Source organism: Lissotriton helveticus, chromosome 11 (assembly GCF_964261635.1).
Source record: "Lissotriton helveticus chromosome 11, aLisHel1.1, whole genome shotgun sequence".
Taxonomy (NCBI): domain Eukaryota; kingdom Metazoa; phylum Chordata; class Amphibia; order Caudata; family Salamandridae; genus Lissotriton; species Lissotriton helveticus.
This window is the reverse complement of record NC_136072.1, coordinates 463885264-463905837: the sequence shown is the minus strand read 5'-3', so window position 1 is coordinate 463905837 and position 20574 is coordinate 463885264. Positions and strand designations below refer to the sequence as shown.

At 45.6% G+C, this 20574-nt stretch overlaps 1 protein-coding gene across 1 annotated transcript in view; it reads left to right on the top strand.

Annotated features, from left to right (window-relative positions):
* NGEF (neuronal guanine nucleotide exchange factor) overlaps positions 1-20574 on the top strand; it is a 973961-nt gene that overhangs the window by 2229 nt on the left and 951158 nt on the right. The gene's annotated exons all lie outside the window — the stretch shown is intronic.

Here is a 20574-nt window from a genome sequence, read left to right as displayed (position 1 = left end):
GAAACCTATGTGGAATGCAGAGACAGTCTCGGCTAGGCGGCAGAATGCTGCTCCAGCTACTACTGTTTGCCTGCGTGTTAGGTTCAGTGGCAGGGACATGAATCAGGTGGAGACAGCGAGGCACGTTTGTTTGCCTGCTTTGAGTGAGATCAAGATGGTGTTTGTTAATGGTGTTATAGCCAGGGCCACTGGAATTATGCGACGGGCAGGGCCGTACTATGGCACCAGGTTGAGTAAACTGTGCAGCAAAAGAAGGCAAATTATGTGGTGAAATGCGGCACAATTTGTGATAGTGTTACTTCATTATTCTCACATTTTTACACCTGTTAACACTGTCTGGGCATTGGTTGCATCATGTTAGCACCAGTTTAGCACCCAAATATAGTAATAGGCAGCAGAAAGGTGATCAGTCAACCACTGCAAAGTGCCTTCCACTGCACTGCAACACACACCACTGCTTTTCTAGTAACTTTTGAACCATTTGAGCTAGAAACAATTCTTATTTTTGTTAAAATCTACAGATTATGCAACAGATGATGGATTATGTGGCAAATGCGGCAAATCTAAAATTATGTGAAAAACTGCACAGCCGCACAATCCCACAATCCCAGTGGCCTTGGTTGTAGCCCACATACTGTTGGGCGTGAACAGCTGTTAATTGCGCATACTTGCCGTATTCACCTTCAGCTTGGGGCCTTACTTGTGGATGGGCTATTAACAATAGTAAACACTCTTTGCAGAGGGCATTAATGATCAAGTCTAGCTTACTTGAAAAAAAAATTATATAGCAATATTCCAAAATAACAATACCACATCTGAAATTGCTTTGTGATTTGCTCCGTTTAATAAAAACTGTACGATTTCTAGAAGTGCCACCACTTTACATCCCCCAAAGGAGGCGCCGTAGACCTTTTTCAGAATCCTTGTTTAAACAAAACATGTGGACATGAAACAGTCTACATGGCTGTTTATCTCTGGGAAATCCCCTCTGGCCAACCTGAACCAGTGCTAGTTGACATCATCAAATGGCCATGAACTTTGCACTTCCAATAGTGTTTGTTTAAGTAGCTGGGTAAGCAGGTCTGCTGGCACTTGTGTAAAGCGCCAAGTTGCTCAAGAACCATTTTATGGCCCCTTTCAACAGCTTTTTAATGGTGTATTGGAAGACCCCCTGGATTGAACCTGTATTAAACCGGCCAGGACAATACCAGTAGGCCTCACACAACATAACATTAGTGTACCTTGTTTTAGATACAATACATCCCGAAATAACATTTGATATCTTACCTTTTCAATGGCCATCCTCCCTTTTTAATGGCCTAATTTGATGGGTGATCCACCTACCCCTGTCCATGGAAAGCAGGGACCAGCATTGTATTCCGGTGTGTCATTTTAATACCATTAATTTAATGGGCGAGCCAGCTGAGTTCCTCTTCAAACAAAACACATAATTATGCAATGAATGTGACAATTTCAATGTTTTTATTTCCGTTGCCACAATAGTAATTACGAAGTCTATTAATTAAATAAATCACCTTTGTGTTACTATGGTTTATCATGATTAGGGCGCCCGGTTTTTTGGTATATTTTTAAAATCATTTCAGTCTGTATTTATCTATATTTATTTTTGAGCCAATTTATTGGTATTTATCCATATTTATTTTATGTTTTGAGAATGATTGGGTTAACATAAGAATGGGACCCCCTCTATGTTCACTACAATGGTCAGGGAAAGAGAGGAAAAGCAAAACACTATCAAAAAATATTCCCCCTTGACCTCTATAATTCTAGCGGGATGCCTCCAACATTTTGATATTTATACTTTGATACATATGGGCAAACAGCAACATTTTTTTGAATTTATAATTTTATTATTTTTTCTTTTATTTGATTATATTTCATAATACAAAAAGTTTCTCATTTATCATTTTATCATTTCAATTTATCTATTTTCAAAAACACTTTATAAAAAAACACACAATGCTACAATACAATCAATAAAAACCATTCCATGCAGAGAAAACAATATATGCAAAAAATATACATTCTCACAACTACATACACCCCATTCTTATCATTCATACTACATTCATTCTTGATTCTGCGTCTGAGGGATCGCAGATTGAAGTGCGAATTTATACGCAAGCTCGACGCGTTTCGGCAGTAAAGAACCGCCTTCCTCAGGACCTGTCTTGCAGAATACTCATGTATTCAAAACGATATTTTATAGACCCTGCATGGTTGGGTATCTGCAACGATAAATGACATGCATTTGCTTCATTTAATTCTATTAATTCGTGACATTTTTACATCAATTAGATCAATTGCGAAGCCCTATGTACAACAGGTTACAACTCATATACACATATTATTCTACAATTATTTTGTCTCTCATGTAAGAAAACCTGAACCAAACAGTGCACCATCACCGCTAATGCTCTCATTGTAGACACCAAGCCTGTCTCTTCATAATTTGTACTAACACTTTACACCACTATAAGTGGTTACAGAGATTCTGTTTTCCATAGAGACAAAAACTGTCTCTTCATAAATTATACTAAGACTTTACACCATTGTAAGTGGTTGCAGAGTTTCTATACCCTGCTCTGTGAATAATCCGTTTTCAGAGAAGTCTCCTTATGTGAAGACTATGTCATATATACAAAGTACTTCTACATTTCAAGTTTTAAATGTTGTCACATTAAACAATTGTCATACGCCAAATTTTAGTGGATGGTGTACCTTCAAGTTAGCAATGGACTCATAACATGCTTCAGTCCCAGACTTCAAAGCCTTTTGAGATTAAACTTATGGCGCTACCTATATCAGAAAAAAACAGCTTAATTCATTTTTCTGATATGCCATGATTTAATAAAGGAGGTTTTGCATAGTTTCATACAAAAACCGCTTACCAATTGTATCAATTTTATCATGTAGCGACTTTGTCACTGGTTCCAAATGTGCAGGACTGTTGTATTACTCTGTTTTGAAACCGAGGTTTTTTCTGTAAGGGCCTAAAGCCAAGAAGAAACAATAAAATACTGTCTTACTAATGCTTAACACTCAACAATGTTTTAAATTTGTGAAGATTTTGCTGGCATTGTTACTGACCTTAAAATAATAGTATTTTAAATTCGGCCCGAAAACATCTTATGTCGGCGGGTGATTAGTGCGCACTAAGTCGTCACCACGCCCTTCATTAGTTTTACCTCGGGGAGACGCGAATTCTGGTTATCTGAAACAGACGAACATGTAAATTCGTCAGGTAAAGAGGTTATCAGAAATATTCTCTTTGAATTATCTAGTTTGTCCGCTTAACAGACACACAGTACTTACTATAGTGTCTCTCCCGTCGGGTCCGTATAAGTCCAAACAAAGGTGCCCTCGCGCTGCTCCGGTCGCCTAAACTGTTACCGGTTCTACCAACTTTTTATTTACGATGTTTTGGCGCCAACGGGCTGATCACATGTTCGAAAAGCCTGGCGGCCATTATTGAGTGGTGTTTTGGATATTCATACCACTTAGTAGTCGGGCGTGTAGCGTCCTTAGGAACACCTCAAATACGATCACGTGGGCATGACAAAGAAACAGCCATTACTAAATGGTGTTCTGCCAGGGATTTACCTACCCTGAACCCTATGTGTTACAAAAAACGCTGTTTAAGTATTATCGGGAAGTTTCTATAAAAAACGGAGCGATATCACTATTTATTGATTATTGATTAGAGTTACCATAAGTTTAATGCCTCAGGAACCAATGTCTATGGGATGTTGTTATTTTATTAGAAGAGACCATTGCAAGTATTATAACACTATTCACTGGGTAGTGATCAGCAATGTGGCATTTAAAACATCACACATATAGCCAATACTCTAAAAACAAACTAATATCACTACCCAGTGAATAGTGTTATAATACTTGCAACTTAACACATATAAGGGAGGTAGTATTATTTCATTTGGGTTTTTATCATTGGTCTCTTCTAATAAAATAACAACATCCCATAGACATTGGTTCCTGAGGCATTAAACTTATGGTAACTCTAATCAATTAATAGTGATATCGCTCCGTTTTTTATAGAAACTTCCCGATAATACTTAAACAGCGTTTTTTGTAACACATAGGGTTCAGGGTAGGTAAATCCCTGGCAGAACACCATTTAGTAATGGCTGTTTCTTTGTCATGCCCACGTGATCGTATTTGAGGTGTTCCTAAGGACGCTACACACCCGACTACTAAGTGGTATGAATATCCAAAACACCACTCAATAATGGCCGCCAGGCTTTTCGAACATGTGATCAGCCCGTTGGCGCCAAAACATCGTAAATAAAAAGTTGGTAGAACCGGTAACAGTTTAGGCGACCGGAGCAGCGCGAGGGCACCTTTGTTTGGACTTATACGGACCCGACGGGAGAGACACTATAGTAAGTACTGTGTGTCTGTTAAGCGGACAAACTAGATAATTCAAAGAGAATATTTCTGATAACCTCTTTACCTGACGAATTTACATGTTCGTCTGTTTCAGATAACCAGAATTCGCGTCTCCCCGAGGTAAAACTAATGAAGGGCGTGGTGACGACTTAGTGCGCACTAATCACCCGCCGACATAAGATGTTTTCGGGCCGAATTTAAAATACTATTATTTTAAGGTCAGTAACAATGCCAGCAAAATCTTCTCAAATTTAAAACATTGTTGAGTGTTAAGCATTAGTAAGACAGTATTTTATTGTTTCTTCTTGGCTTTAGGCCCTTACAGAAAAAACCTCGGTTTCAAAACAGAGTAATACAACAGTCCTGCACATTTGGAACCAGTGACAAAGTCGCTACATGATAAAATTGATACAATTGGTAAGCGGTTTTGTATGAAACTATGCAAAACCTCCTTTATTAAATCATGGCATATCAGAAAAATGAATTAAGCTGTTTTTTTCTGATATAGGTAGCGCCATAAGTTTAATCTCAAAAGGCTTTGAAGTCTGGGACTGAAGCATGTTATGAGTCCATTGCTAACTTGAAGGTACACCATCCACTAAAATTTGGCGTATGACAATTGTTTAATGTGACAACATTTAAAACTTGAAATGTAGAAGTACTTTGTATATATGACATAGTCTTCACATAAGGAGACTTCTCTGAAAACGGATTATTCACAGAGCAGGGTATAGAAACTCTGCAACCACTTACAATGGTGTAAAGTCTTAGTATAATTTATGAAGAGACAGTTTTTGTCTCTATGGAAAACAGAATCTCTGTAACCACTTATAGTGGTGTAAAGTGTTAGTACAAATTATGAAGAGACAGGCTTGGTGTCTACAATGAGAGCATTAGCGGTGATGGTGCACTGTTTGGTTCAGGTTTTCTTACATGAGAGACAAAATAATTGTAGAATAATATGTGTATATGAGTTGTAACCTGTTGTACATAGGGCTTCGCAATTGATCTAATTGCTGTAAAAATGTCACGAATTAATAGAATTAAATGAAGCAAATGCATGTCATTTATCGTTGCAGATACCCAACCATGCAGGGTCTATAAAATATCGTTTTGAATACATGAGTATTCTGCAAGACAGGTCCTGAGGAAGGCGGTTCTTTACTGCCGAAACGCGTCGACCTTGCGTATAAATTCGCACTTCAATCTGCGATCCCTCAGACGCAGAATCAAGAATGAATGTAGTATGAATGATAAGAATGGGGTGTATGTAGTTGTGAGAATGTATATTTTTTGCATATATTGTTTTCTCTGCATGGAATGGTTTTTATTGATTGTATTGTAGCATTGTGTGTTTTTTTATAAAGTGTTTTTGAAAATAGATAAATTGAAATGATAAAATGATAAATGAGAAACTTTTTGTATTATGAAATATAATCAAATAAAAGAAAAAATAATAAAATTATAAATTCAAAAAAATGTTGCTGTTTGCCCATATGTATCAAAGTATAAATATCAAAATGTTGGAGGCATCCCGCTAGAATTATAGAGGTCAAGGGGGAATATTTTTTGATTGAGAATGATTGGGGTCATAAAATGGTATCTTTCAACATTTATTTAACTGATAAACGTGCACTCATACTTTGATGCCTGACGCGTTTTAGCAAATTAAGTAGCTAAAAATAACAAAACACTAAATATTAGCAATATATACAAATATATGTTAACATATGCCTGTATTAAAGAGAACCTCATCCTGTTTTTAAATCCTCATGGTGTCTATCTGCTTAGCAATTGGTCTGGAATTCATGAAGGACAACAAGGAGAGTCACTCACAAGCAGCACAATTTTCAGTATTTTTCCACTTATAAAAATAAATACATACAGGAAATAGATTGTTTTCTGTCTGCATTTATCTGTAAAAATCATTAAAATCTGAAAACTAGGGGGCATATTAGCAAGGGCGTTATCGCCGCTTTAGTGGCACTTTTTGCCGATAAAGCAGCAATTTTTTTATCGCCCAGTTACCTGACTGTCGCTAATGGCAGTTAGCCACAGCTTCCAGGTGATAGCGACCAGTTTGGGGCCCACTTTGCATGTCAGCGATATTTATTGCTACTGACATGCAAAGTGGGCGTACCCAAACTGGTAGCGACTGAAAGTAGTCGCTAATACAGCTATCGCCTATTAGCAATACCCGCGACAGGATAAAAAACGCGGGGCCAACGCGTTGAGCCAAAAGAAGCAGAAGGGCCCCACGCAGCACTCGTCGAGTGTGGAGGGCTGAACTTCGGTGCAAGAGTGGCTCAGGGTTGGGGCTTCTCAAACCCCGGTGTACAGCTTCGAGGGTCACTCGTGGGCTGCACAGTCAGCGTCTCATGGTCCTTTCAAGATGGCGTGCCCCACGCTTCCGGTTGCCTCCACGGGTCTCATGTTTTTCTAATGTTGACAGTCTCTGCCTAATGGCTTTTAGTACGCTCGAGTGTTTCGACATCACTATGCCCCGTACATACACCTTGAAAGCCTCCCACACAACGTGCCAAAGTCCTCAATCGAGCCTATATTTTTATCAAAGAAGTTGTCAATTTCCTCCTCGAGTTCTCCCTTAAATACGGGGTCCAGTAGTGAATGTGGCGGAAAGCGCCACGTGAATGGGGGGACAGATTTCTTAGGCGTCTCAAGCATGAGTAGTATAGGGGAGTGGTCCGACAAGGTGCGCGCCAGTATCGCGCAAGCCTTTATGTACCTCAGCACGGGCTGGGACGCCATCCAATAGTCTATCCTAGTGTGGACGTCATAGTACGCCGAGTAGTGCGTGTAGCCTCCCTTCTCTGTTTGTCTGTGTCTCCATACATCCTCTAGCCCTAGCGTTGTAAGCTCAGTTTGTAATGTTAGAGCCGCAGCAGAGGGCACACGGGGGGCCAGAAGATCTATCTAAGGCCGGGTCGAATATTAGGTTAAAGTCCCCTCCCCACAGTACCTGCGCAGCGGGGTATGATCGCGTTAATTGCGCCAAGTTCTGATAGAATTCAGGAGAGTCATAGTTTGGCCCATACATATTGATGACCATCAGGTCTATCCCCAATCCCACACATTGAGATATTACATATCTACCCTCAGAGTCAGCTTTCAGGAGTGATAGTGTTAGCTTTGATCTGGGGTTAACCCATGTGATCACACCCCTGGTGTGTGTCGTGAAACCTGCCGCTGTAATGTGTCCTGCTAGACCCTTGCTGAGTAGCAGCCTGCTCGCTAATGGAAGATAGGTCTCTTGTAAGAGATACTAAGTCTATGGCCTGTCGCTGTGGATAGTGGAGCACCTTTCTAAGCTTCCGGTAGTCATTAAGGCCACGCACGTTCCACGTAAGAGCTCGGAGCACAGCTGGTGTGTCTCGTCTTATCTCCTTAGGCGAGTTAGCCATACGGTGCTATTTGGTGTAATACACTAGCTTTACTATCTTGAAAACTCAGGTCTGGTAGTGTGCACAGGCAATAATACAACAACAAACCCCCCTCCCCTCTCTTGTGTACATGACTACAGTCCCACCCCCCTCCCACAGCTGACCGCCTCCAACTCGGCCATGCCGATCCCAATCCCTCCCCCCCTCCCGCTTTGCCCTAACTCCAACTCTCTAAGTTTAATAGAAAAAGAAAACAGGAGCTTTGTGTGCAGGCGCCGAGGTTGCCAAGTCTCAGTAGTTAGTGCATCAGGCACCTTTACGTAACAGCACCTCGTGTTGTCCCGCCGTGGTTCTATTTGCACCAGTTATACTGGGGAAAGGAGCAATGTTGTCTCCTCCCATATGTAACAAAGGAGAACATGTCCGTTCACTCAGCCTCATTATCTGGATTGCGGCCCTCCTGTGCAGCCAGACTCGCGCTCCAAGCAAGGGGCACTGTACATTGTCTCTTGCAAAAGTCCCGAGCAAAATGTATTTTATTTATTTTTAAATTCCTTTCCGCGGTCATCCCTTGGCAGCGTTAGTGTCCCGCTGAGTCATGCTGCGCTACCCCAGATTCCTGTAGCAGTGCCCCTCTCAGCTTCTAGAGTGTCTCCACCTTCACTTTTTACCGCTAGGGTCCACAAACTGTAAGTAGGTGCTCATTCCTGATCGTCGAGGTGGCTGCTCCCTTCCTCCGCTTCCGGGGTGTCCGCCTTGTCTGCGCGTGTTTCCTTAGACCATCTCTTGAGGGCCTGCTGTAGCGCACGAGTGTCGGTGAATAAATGAGAGTGGCCCTGCCTGTTTACTCTCAGCTTTGCAGGGTACAGCATCGCGCAGTCCAAACCCTGTTCTCTGAGCTGCTTTTTGTATGGGGCGAAGTGTTTGCGGGCTTCCTGCACCTTGGCCGTGAAGTCCGGGTATAGTGATATCTCAGAGCCCTCATATTGGAGCTTAGTCTTTTCACGAGCCACCCGCAGTGCTGCGTCTCTGTCTCTGTAGTTGAGCAGTTTGGCTATTATTGGGCGTGGTGGAGCGCCCGGGCGCGGACGGGGGCCTAGTGATCGGTGTGCGCGCTCCACTATGAATACCTGGGAGAACGATTCCTCGCCCAGCAGAGAGATCAGTAGTTTTTCGACAAACTTTTCCATGTTGCCCGTCTGCTTCGTCTCAGGAAGGCCCGTAATTCTCAGGTTACAGCGTCTAGACCTCGCCTCAAGGTCCTCGGTCTTGTCCATCAGGGTTGCATCAATTTCTTGCTTCTTTTGCGGTCTATGTCGAGCTCCGTTTGGGCCTCCTCGACCTCCGTTAGTCTACGCTCAGACATGTCCAGTCTCTCTGTGTGTTTGTCGATGCGCTCTGCCATCCTGTCCATCCTGTATGACAGGGCGTCAATCTTCGTGCCTATCGCAGCCATGTTGGTTTGAAGGTCCTTTTCCATAGCCATTAGCATAGTTTTGATATCTGAAGTGTCTGAGGGCTCTTCGCTTTCCCTCGTTTGCGTCTTTATCTGTGCCTGCGGCGTCTTGTGACTGTGAGCGGCGCTGTCCAAAGGAGAGCTTCGTCTGCGTTTTGTCTCCCCTCCCCATCCTGCGGGGTGGATGCGAACTCTTGCTGCTCCCTGGGGCAACGTGCACAGGGCTTCCCTGCAGGGCTGTCACCGTAGTGTGTTTTTTCATACGCCTTAGTGGGCACGGGCCGCTCTCGTCACTGGTTCCGGGCGCCAATGTGCTGTCCTACTTCACCTAGCCTGCGCCAGACCCCGCCAAGCCAATCGTGCCGAGCGTGGCGCCCTCACATCAACCTCAATGTCTGGCTGTACGTCAGATACGACACTGCCTCTGAGTCAAGCCACTTTAATAGGCAGCGGGCCGTGTCAGGAATCTCATGTGGGCAATGTCAGTGGCTTCTACTAGCGGGCAGGGCCCATGGCAGCCTTGCGCTGTGTCGTAATGTGCGCCTCAGATGAACTTGGCCTTATCGCGGTGCGCGTATACCGCCTGCCGGGCCTCAGGGTCTGCTTCAGGCCTGCTCCCCCTATTACCAGCATCAACTACAATTGTGGGTGTAGTGCTTACTATGTCCGCTACATCTTCAGGGCTGGGAAATGAGCTCGCGAGGCAGTGCCTTCTCAGAAGTGGGGATGTCCGTATGTGCCCTGTCGTCAGGATAGGCCTTTCCTGCAGCGCGGCTTCCACCCCGCCAGACACCGCGCCTCACGCACCTCCGGGCCGGCCCCACTTGCTGCTGCTATTTAACCACCCTCCGGCGCGGCAGGCGACTGGCCTCCGCGGGGGGGGACCGGCGCTACCACTCAGTATCTCACCAGCAAGTGTTGGGCGAGGTCCTGGCCCACGCACACCTCCACCAGGCCCTGCTTCTCATGGGCGCCGCACGCACTGCGACGTCACCGGAGAAGGGCACGTACTCGACTCCGTGGCTCCGCGGCCTGTCTCCCACCACCGCAGAGCTGGACCGCTGCTGCAGCTCCCGACGTCGGAGCTTCGCCAGAGGAGCGCCAATCCACTCCCCAGGATCTCGTCTTTGCCTGTGATCGTTTTTTATGTCCGTAAAGTCCCTTTTGGTGCAGGATAATGAAGGATAATATGCCACCACTAACGGAGCTCCGAGATTAACAGGCCATCTTGCTCGCCGGCAAGCTCCGCCCCCCCCTGTAATGTCCAGTGATTATTCGCTGTTCTAATGTATGAATTTGTTTTTCATGTGTGTTGTCTCTTGAATACAACAGATTAACCGTTTGATTTATATTCTACTTTTCAATACAATTCATCAAGTGTTTATATTTTTTCATGTAAATATGTTAATGTGGTACTGTATTGTTTCTTTTTAGTGACATAATGCTTGAAACAGCCAATTCATACGGCATATAAGTAAAGCTTTGGTATAATTAACATGAGGTGTCTAGCTTAATTGTAAAAAAAGGGAAAAACGCTATGTAAGTTGTGGTCCATCTATAAAGCCAATCTCTATGCCCACATGCAAAAGGTTCATGCTTTCTCTTCCTCCTTGGGTGATACACTCCAAACTCTTATGTATGTTGACCACACTGTCTTTGTGGACACGACTCCTGTCCATCTCCAGACACAATTGGCTGCTATGAATTCCTATACAGAGGAAAATAAGTTGTGTATTAACCTTTCAAAAGATTAAAACTGTGGTCTTAGGCCCAAAAAATATTAAAATGCAGTCCTTACACTGAATGGTACCAAAATAGAAAAAGTTGCTTTATAAATATGTCTGGCAGCGTTGCTGTCTTCCAGTTTGTACAGGCAACCTCAAGATTGCCATCATGTACCTAAGACAACTGCCAAGGCTTGCTGCAGTTCTTTAACGGCAGAGCAAAATATTAAACCTTATTGAGAGATCACATAACAAATATATTTTCTATTTCATTGTACAGTCGTGAATGTCAACAATATGGTGGCTTGGCTGTCCAGGTAAAGGATGAGAGTAACCTGGCAAGATAGAGACAGGATTGAGTCATCATACTCTGTGATAGCCCTCGCTAATTTGCTTTTTAGTATACCTAGCGTCCTCACGAATAAAGGTGATGACTGAGGAACCCGTAGGTGTTTTTAATGTAGCTGGATCCCGCAGTTTGTCCAGTAGTTTTATTTAAGAACTCCCTCCTTTCGCCAGGTCTTCGTGGGGTTTAGTCCACCCTGGTACTATCATCTTACCAGGGTGGGGAGAGGATACCGATGATGAAGCATGACACTATAATGTGTGTGAGTCATCCTCTTCCATTAAGGATGGCCTTCCCATTGTATACGCACCCACAGTACTTAAAGTAGGAGGTGCTGTACCCGATCTGGGGTCCTGAGCTCTTGTGGTACCCACAGGCACTCTACCTCATTGTGTTTTGAGAAAGGATGAGAGTAAACCATGACAGACATAGTTACCTCTTAGTAAATATAAATGAGTGGTTTCTTTAAGCTTCTCTCCCACGGTCCTTAAATGAGATGCCACTCTGGCTCTCAGACTAACAATGAGCGAGTTGACAAGTGATACAGTGACGTACGAGTACTGACCATAGGCTAAAGCGCACACACACCCATCCATCTGTCTCTTTATGAACAGACCACCAGCACCTCTACTAGGATGGGAGACCATCTCCTCTTCTTTTCTCACCAAGGACCATTGAAAGCCTCGTACCTCTCTTGAAGCCCTGTTGTGATGCTCAGGCATGCCGGATTTTTAAAGGAGAAATCCAGTAGTAACTCCACGCGAGCCATGCCTTTTGTGTTCAGCGAGGCTTTAGGAGCCAGCAGAGAGATGTGTCGCACACCATCTGATGTAAAAGTGGTTCTCTCATCCTCGTGCACACCTTTCATTCACTTTTTAATGTGTCTCTGGCCATTGCTTCGGGAGATGCCTACATCTATCAAATGTCTGCGCCCAGCCATGGGTCCTCATCCAACTCTTGGAGCTCCCAGACCATTATTTCAATCCCAGGGAAACGCAGGCCCCCTATCCCACCTCTGTGACTTGTCCAACCTACGTAGCATATGACATCAGGGCTCTAGTTTGTGGTGGTTGGACTAATTTACTTTTTGAGATAGATATACCGTAAGTTGTTGCTACAGCAGTTAATAAATGAATGAATGATAGATTTATAAGGAGCACAGCTACTCTGAGGATTGTCCCGGTGCTAGCAGGAGAGCCCAGGTGTACAGCTTGATACCAGAAGAACTACTACTACCCAGAAAAAAAACAAGTCTTACGTTTTTTATGGACGACTGGCTCCGAAGCAGTCGGTGCAGCTCACAGGAGAGCTCATTCCAGGACTTGGCAACCAAAAAAGAAAAGACCTCACCACCCCTTCAAACCCGCTTAAAGAGTGGAATAACTATAAGAGAAGGGGAAGTGGAGTGCCGCGGTCTGGGTGAATATACTGAGTGAATCTATCGGCCAAATATCGAGGGCTAAAAGGGAACACTGCTCTATGGACCATCACTAATACTTTGAAGAGGATGCGTTTCTTAACAGGCAACCAATGCAAAACCTTGAGAACGTAATTGTACCTGAAATCTAGTATTTCAGCCTTTTCCTAGTTGTAGTGCTATGGAAGACAGAGAAAACCCTACATACTGTTGTCAAGGGCTCAGAAAGAAAGGAGGCCAGGGTCATCTGAATAGGTCATCTCCGCTAGTAATCTAGGATGAAGCATTGCTTAATGTAGGCTATGGCGATACCCTCTGTCGGACACAACCTGCCGAATCTGATTTCTGCCATGACTTCATGATGTGGAGCAGTGTGGGCTAAAGGGATCAGCAGGGCAGCATGCTTGAGGTTTTCTTGTGAGACGAGGGGGTGTGTCCACATAGATCTATCCCCATATCTACTTTGCACCTACTGCTGTGCCCCAGTTCTTAACGGTTTTGCCTCGTTACATCACCTGCGGCGATGAAAAAAACAGTGCTTAATTTGAGCCGGTGGATGCAGGTGGGGCCAACCAACACTCATTTTTGGAGACTGCCACTTATTTTTCCTCATGAGACATTGACCAAGCGCAAGATATTGAGTACATACAAGGCGCATAAGAGAGACTGAAAAAACGCGACAAACGTAGAAAGCAGGAACCTGTAAGAGTGCTGTAAAGGGGCAGGTATTGTCTGGTAGAAGATTAAAGAGACATGAAGTGAAATCAACTCTGCTGCCTTGGTATTCAGCACAGTGACATTCCATAGTGCCTACCTTGGCTTCTGAGCAAAACCTTCGTCTCGACTCCTATTCTTTCACAAATTAAGTGCTGGAAAACCATTATGTAGAGATATTCTAGAATAGCCTATTGCAGCCTAAGCTGTGTGCAGTCGACAAGGGACTCTATTTTACCCATTAGGCAAGATGAAGGCCGACTCCACAAACATACTAGTTTTTCTCATTTCAATCTCCATCTTTGTTATGTTATGTTAAAATCACTTTTACCGCGCACGGTCACCGAATGGTTTCATGGCGCTCAAAGACAACAGGGGAGCAAACAACATAATTACTCGAAAGCTAATTGAAAGAGATGGGTCTTGAGTAGTTTACAAAAACAAAAATAGTTGGAGCAAAGTCGAAGTGAAGCAGGAAAGGAGTTCCACAGTGAGGGAGCAAGAAACGAAAAGCACGAGCCACCATGCTTTTTACGTTTATACCTGGGGATGATAAGAAGATTGTGGGCAGTACACCGGAGATTTCTTAGGGGGATGTGACGTTTAAGGCTGGAGGAAGTGAAAGCCGGAGCAGAAACAAGAAGGGCCTTAAAAACAGTACAGCCCAACTTAAAAATACAACGGGAGGCCACTGGGAGCCAGTGCAATTTCCTCAACAGGGGCCAGACATGTTGATGTTTAGACTGTTGAAAAACCAGTCTCGCCGCCTGATTTTGAACCAGCTGTAGCCGATGAAAGTAGTAAGCAGGAATCCCAACATAGAGAGAGTTAGCATAGTCTATTCAGGAGGTGACAAGAGCCATGATGACCAATATCAGCGCCTCAGTAGTGAGGAATCTGCGGATTTTGCAGATCCTACGTAGATGGAAAAAGCAGGAAGATGTAACTGCATTGATTTGAGGTCTCATAGATAGGTCACTGGATATGATTACACCAAGGCTTTTCACCGAATTGACAGGACAAGGCGGGGTGCCGAGAACGGAGGGCCAAAAATTGGAATTCCAGGGATTGGCTAACCCTCCTGTTAATACTAGCTCTGTCTTGTTGGGATTAAGCTTCAGCTGGCTAAAATGCATCCACTCAGAGATAGTAAGCATGTTGGATTGGAAATTAGCACAGGAAGAGGGGGATGAATCAACTGAAAAAATCAACTGTAAATCAACTGCGTAATTAAAGGTAGTGACAGGGGTGTGACGGAGAGAAACTATAAGGGGTTGCATATAAAGATTAAACAAAAGAGGTGAAAGAGCAGAGCCCTGAGGAACACCACAGGAGAGTGCAGAATGAGGGGCTGAGAAGGTGGACAGGTGAACTGATTGAGAGCGTTGGTGCAGAAAAGAACTGATCCAGGTGAGAGCCATGCCATGGATGCCCGCATTGTTGACACGGTCGATCAAAATGGCGTGATCGACCGTGTCAAAGGCAGCCGATAGGTCCAATAAAACAAGAGCCTGGGCCAGGTTTTTGTCGGCGCCTTGCTTCAGTACATCCATTACGGCCACGATGACAGCTTCAGTGGAGTGAGCCGGTCTAAAACCGGCTTGCTGGTCATCTAAAAAAGAAGACCCCCTCAATGAAAGCACTGAGGCAGCGGGTGACATAGGTCTCCAAAATTTTCCCCAAGTAGGGGAGGAGGGAGATCGGCCCATAGTTGCTCAGGACAGAAGGATCGGCACCAGGCTTTTTAAGTATTGGAACCACAACCGCCTGTTTGAAAGCATCAGGGACAAAGCCTGTGGCAAGCGAGCTGTTAAGAAGTGCCAATGGAGGATCAGGGCATGCCAAAAAGGCGGCTTTCAGAATTTGGGGGGGACAGCAGTCGTTAGGGGAACCAGAGCTGACTGCGTTTAGTAGAGAAATAAACTCAGTCAAGGAAATGGGAGGGAACGCATCAAAGCAACAGGGATTAGGGGGGGTGAGATTGTGGGATGTAGTCTAGTGGTTGGGGGTGGAGTGAAAGGGAGGAGCAGGAACGGGAGGAGCCAGGGACAGGAACTAGGGCAGTTAGAGTAGGGACAGGGTGAGAACTGGACATAGAGAATAAAGGCTCCAGTTAAAGTATAAGCAGCGTCTGTGGTTATTTGTAGCACGATGCTACAACTGGCGACGAGGGTGGGATGGGCATAAATACAGCTCACCGAACCCCACAAGAGTGCCCTGTCCCGTTGTGGCGCTGAAGAAAAGAAAACGCCGCCGAGTGGACCTGCCGCCTAAGAGAGAGGCCAGCAGCCGGTGACCCTGTCCATCCAGTAGTGGTCAGGGAGTGAAGGGGGAGCCGTAGTAACAAGCGCTGAAACGCTTGAAAGGGGCACAGAAGCAAGCGCTGGAACGCTCGAAGGGAAAGAGCAGTTCGCGCCGAAACGTGACCCCGCCGGATGCGTGTGATCCGGCGTGTGAGAAGAGAACAGAGGTCGGGAGCCCACTCCGACTCTGTCCAGTGCCCCAAGAAGTGCAGGAGCATTGCCTCGAGTGAGGAACGTGACCCCAAAGAAGCCCGGGGGTGAGTGCAGCCGAGCGCGGTGGAACCGGAGCGTCCAAAGAGGCAGGCATCGGAAATCTCACGCCCGATGCGTGAGTTTTGGCATCGTGTCGCCGCGCGATCGCGGCAGTGAGAGCAGCAAGGCGGGAGCCCACCCCAACCTCACCTGACTGTGGCGGTGGTCTAAGAAGACTGAGTCCGGAGGTCTGCTATCCCCGGGAGTCGTCTGTTGGTGAGTCCTGAGTGACCTGGGGGGCTGAATGAGCAGAGAGAAGATATTGCGTGCTGATAGTAACGGCGGCCATCTTGGAGTCAGGCAGCCGTGAGGACATGCCCATTGGTTGTCATGGGGCGGCCATTTTAGAGTCAGGCAATCTCCAGTTTGACGAAAACAAGCATTAGCACCTGTATTGAATCAAGCATTAGCAAATGCAAGAAGATAAAAGAAAACAAGCATGAGTGAATACAAGAGAAAGACATCAAACAAGCACGAGCACATGCCAGAGGTGCAGTAAGAAACACACGCAAGCAAATGCAAATTTCACGTGTGAACAAACACGAGCAACCGCAAGTCTTAAAGGAAACAAGCATTGATACCTACAAATGAACAATAAGAAACCGTTCTTGGCAAACCTAACTGAACAGATATTGGCAAAGGAGAAGGAGCCAACATTGACACACACAAGCGAACAAGCCGTGGCAGGCGCAGTGAAAGAATACGCATCAGCTCTGATGAAATGAGCACCAGCAAATGCCAGAGACAAACAAAGTAAACGATGAACACAAACACGCATTAATACAGGTGACCAGAAAAGGAATGAACAAAAGTAACTGTTAACAACGAGCACTGGCACATACCCAATTCGCAGCGCGTCAAGCACAAGACGATGCCGGAAACAAGCGAAGACTACACTGCATATAAACAAGCGCGGGTGACCACAAGCTCTGAAGTCAGCAAGCACAAGCAAGTGCAGATCCCGAATGTAACAAGCACGAGCAAAAGATAAGTGTCAAAGCAAACATTCAGCACCACGTGAAGACAAACAATTAAAAGTAACGGGAGCTAAGGAGATGACTGATCCAGAAGCACGAGTGGGAAAATGTCAAGGAAGCCCTCTCCCATTAACGAAGTGATTGGATGACCTACCCTAGTCCGGAAAAGACACATGAGTGAACTGGATGCCAAATGTGCCAGGCACCATCGCGGAAGAGCCACCAACCACCTGCAGCTACCAGACAACTCTAAAGAAAGCGAGCCACGAGTCACGCATAGTGTAGCTGAGTGGTGGCCACTCGGAACTCAAGAAATTCAAGCTTCATTAACGAGCGCTGACCGAGTCACTTAGGAAGCTTATCAACCTACGAGGAAACACCCAGACCAAGGATCTCGGCCGAAGGTGATCAGCAAATAAGACAGGAAGCAAAGTGAACAACCCTACACCGACAGCAGACGGAAACTCTCCTCCCTCACGGCAATGGATGCAGCAACCCACCGGTCCAATCCCTGCATCGAAGTACCGCCTCCAGTGACACAGACTGACGGTCAGAGTTTGGGCCTCAAATGGAACCGGTGGCTGGAATCATTGGACGATTTCCTTGACGCAATCGGTGAACGAAGAGATAGAAAATGTTTGACACTACTTCTCCAGCTGATAGGTCATGAGGGCCGACGTCTAGTCAGAACATTCCCTGAAAAGGACACAGAGACTTATGTGAGACTCCAAAAGAAGCTACGTACCCATTTCCATGCACCGGTAGACGTGGATCGTGCTCGCATCGCCTTCACCACGGCGCGGCAGGAACCTGGAGAACCATTGCCAAAATTCATCGCCCGGTTGCAAAGCTTGGTGCCCGGTTGCTTCTTCAATACCTTTACAAATGAAGAAGCCATTCGGCTTCGGATAATCGAAGGATGTTCAAATGCAGACACGAAGCGCAAGATGCTTTAGGGGCAGTGGTCGCTAAGGAGAATCATCAGAGGGGCCGAGGTTGGAGTGCGGGTCGAAGCAAGAGACATATCAAAAGAATTGCACCCGAAGGCAAGACACAAAAGTACCAGGAAAGAGACTTCCCTCATGTCTGGGAACAAAGCCCAAGAAACAAACGAAACTAGAAAGAGGGAGGGTGAAGGCAGACCAGAGAGAAGACAGAGGGAGAGACAAAGTGACATGGAGTACTCCGAGTCAACAATACAACAGACCGGGACAATCCAGGATCGTGAGAGTCTGACTGACGCAACCTCAAGGAGGCATTCAACCTCAAGGAGTCATTCAAAGTATGGCACAAACTATTCTGAAGAAGATGAAGTGTCAAGTGGGACAGATTGCACCCATGGACAAGATGGAAATCTGCCCAACAAGCGGGCAAGAAAGACAAACTACAGAAGATGGGGCCAATCCTGTCAAAACTGGAAATCGGCACACGAACACCCCCGGGCATCCTCTCACTATTCGCCAAATTCCGCAGATGAGTCGGAGGAAGCATCAAGCAGTGGGACACACAAGCGTAGAGAAGAAACTAATCACATGAGGAGTGGTAAGCCACTCAGACACCGAAAAGGGAGAGGCATGTGCACTCGAGACAGTCATGACGATGAGAAAACGGAGAAGAGACAATTGATGTCTCGTGAGATGGGCAGAGACCAAATGTTCCAAGATCAAACTAAAGAAGTAAACGAGTGGTTAGCAAACGACCTTTCCACAGCAACAACACAGAAGACACGTAAAGAGACATACCCAAAAGAATGTCCTACAGATAGCTCTGACTCCAGAAGCATATCATCACAGACTACCAATGCAACAAACCTACCAGTCAAGACAACCCCAAAGGAACATTCTCAAAGGGAATCGGCGACCGACTCCTCCGACTGGGAAAGCATGTCTGTCCAATCACTCGGGTCAACAAAGTCATGGTCCCGACCCCGTCTATGGCATCAATCACCCGAACGCACAATAGAACCAAAAGACAACATGTCATGTCAGTCATCGCCATATCAAGACACGAGTAACATACCGTCACCCCTGATGGGGTCAGCGAGGCTGACTCAAAGGACTGACAGAAGGAAAACAAATAGATGGGACAGCACCTACCAGGTGGAAAAGGACTATCCTGTCACCCTGCAAGGAAGACCAGATGTGGTGAAAGAGATAGATTGTCACCGGCTGAGAGAGAAACAGGTACATGCCCGGATGACCAAGGGGTACACCAGTCGCGAACACGAGTGGGTGAGACAAACAGAGGCAGCAAGTGAGTCCAAGAATCAAACCAGGACACCCATTTCAGATAGTACGTTAACGTCTGGCGTGCCTGACGGTGAACAGAAGAACAGTGCTGCTCCCAACCTGACAAGACAAAAGGAAGTAACCTTACAGGTGGGAGCTCGGAAGGGAACCAGAATGTCATCCACTCATGAAGGAGATCGAACGTCAATAGAACAAGAGCCACCAAAGAAAACAGACTGTCACTGCCGAGCTGAGCCAGTAGCCATCACACAACAAGAAAGAAGCATGGTAACTGCGGAACCTGAGAATAAGCAGCTCACACGCAATGGTCTGCATCCTCAAAAGTGCACTCCCGCAGTCAAGGATGACCTAGTTACGACGACGGAAAGATCGACCAAAGCTAGGTCCACCACTGATTCGACACTACTGATGCTTGAAGAACAGGCTGTCCGCCGACCTGTGCGGCTGATTGACGAATTGCGAACATTGTGGAAATTAAGTTCATTTTGTTAAGAAAGGGGGAGATATGAGATTGTGGGATGTAGTCTAGTGGTTGGGGGTGGAGTGAAAGGGAGGAGCAGGAACGGGAGGAGCCAGGGACAGGAACTAGGGCAGTTAGAGTAGGGACAGGGTGAGAACTGGACATAGAGAATAAAGGCTCCAGTTAAAGTATAACCAGCGTCTGTGGTTATTTGTAGCACGATGCTACAGGGGGTAAAAAAAAACAGAAGACGAGGAGGGGAGAGAAAAGGAGCCTACTACCATAGAGAAACAATGATTGCAAAGCACTAAAAGCCACCCTAGTTTTACTGCTACTTTTAGGTCATCTGCGCTTAGAAATGCTCACTAATGAGCCTGTCTTAAATTATTTTCAGGGTGGGATAAAGGATGAACAAGTCAAACCAGTGCAGGTCATTTCAAAGGTAAACTCCTGGAGCAGTAAGACAGCGACCCAACAAACAATAAGCATTGGCCTGGTTTATACCACCACCAGGACTGGAATTCACTCTTAGGGAAAGTGCTTAACTCATAGAAGAATGAGTACCGGTGCCCAGGACTTTGTTCAAAGGCCCACAGCTGGTGAAAATTGAATGTCAGTGCACCGAATGCAAAGGCTGAGTAGTCCTAAATCAGTGTAATTCCTCTTTAATCCACCACCATACACCGCCTCTTCCCTTTCTCACTCTTGCTGTTTCCTACTTTCTCCCTCTTGCTGTTTCCTACTTTCTCCTTTTGTGGTTTGTTTTCCGCAGTGTTTCCTTTGCAAAAACATAAGTGCCAGGGCCCTCGTCAGGAGGCCACCACAGTTTGCACCACCCATTGCT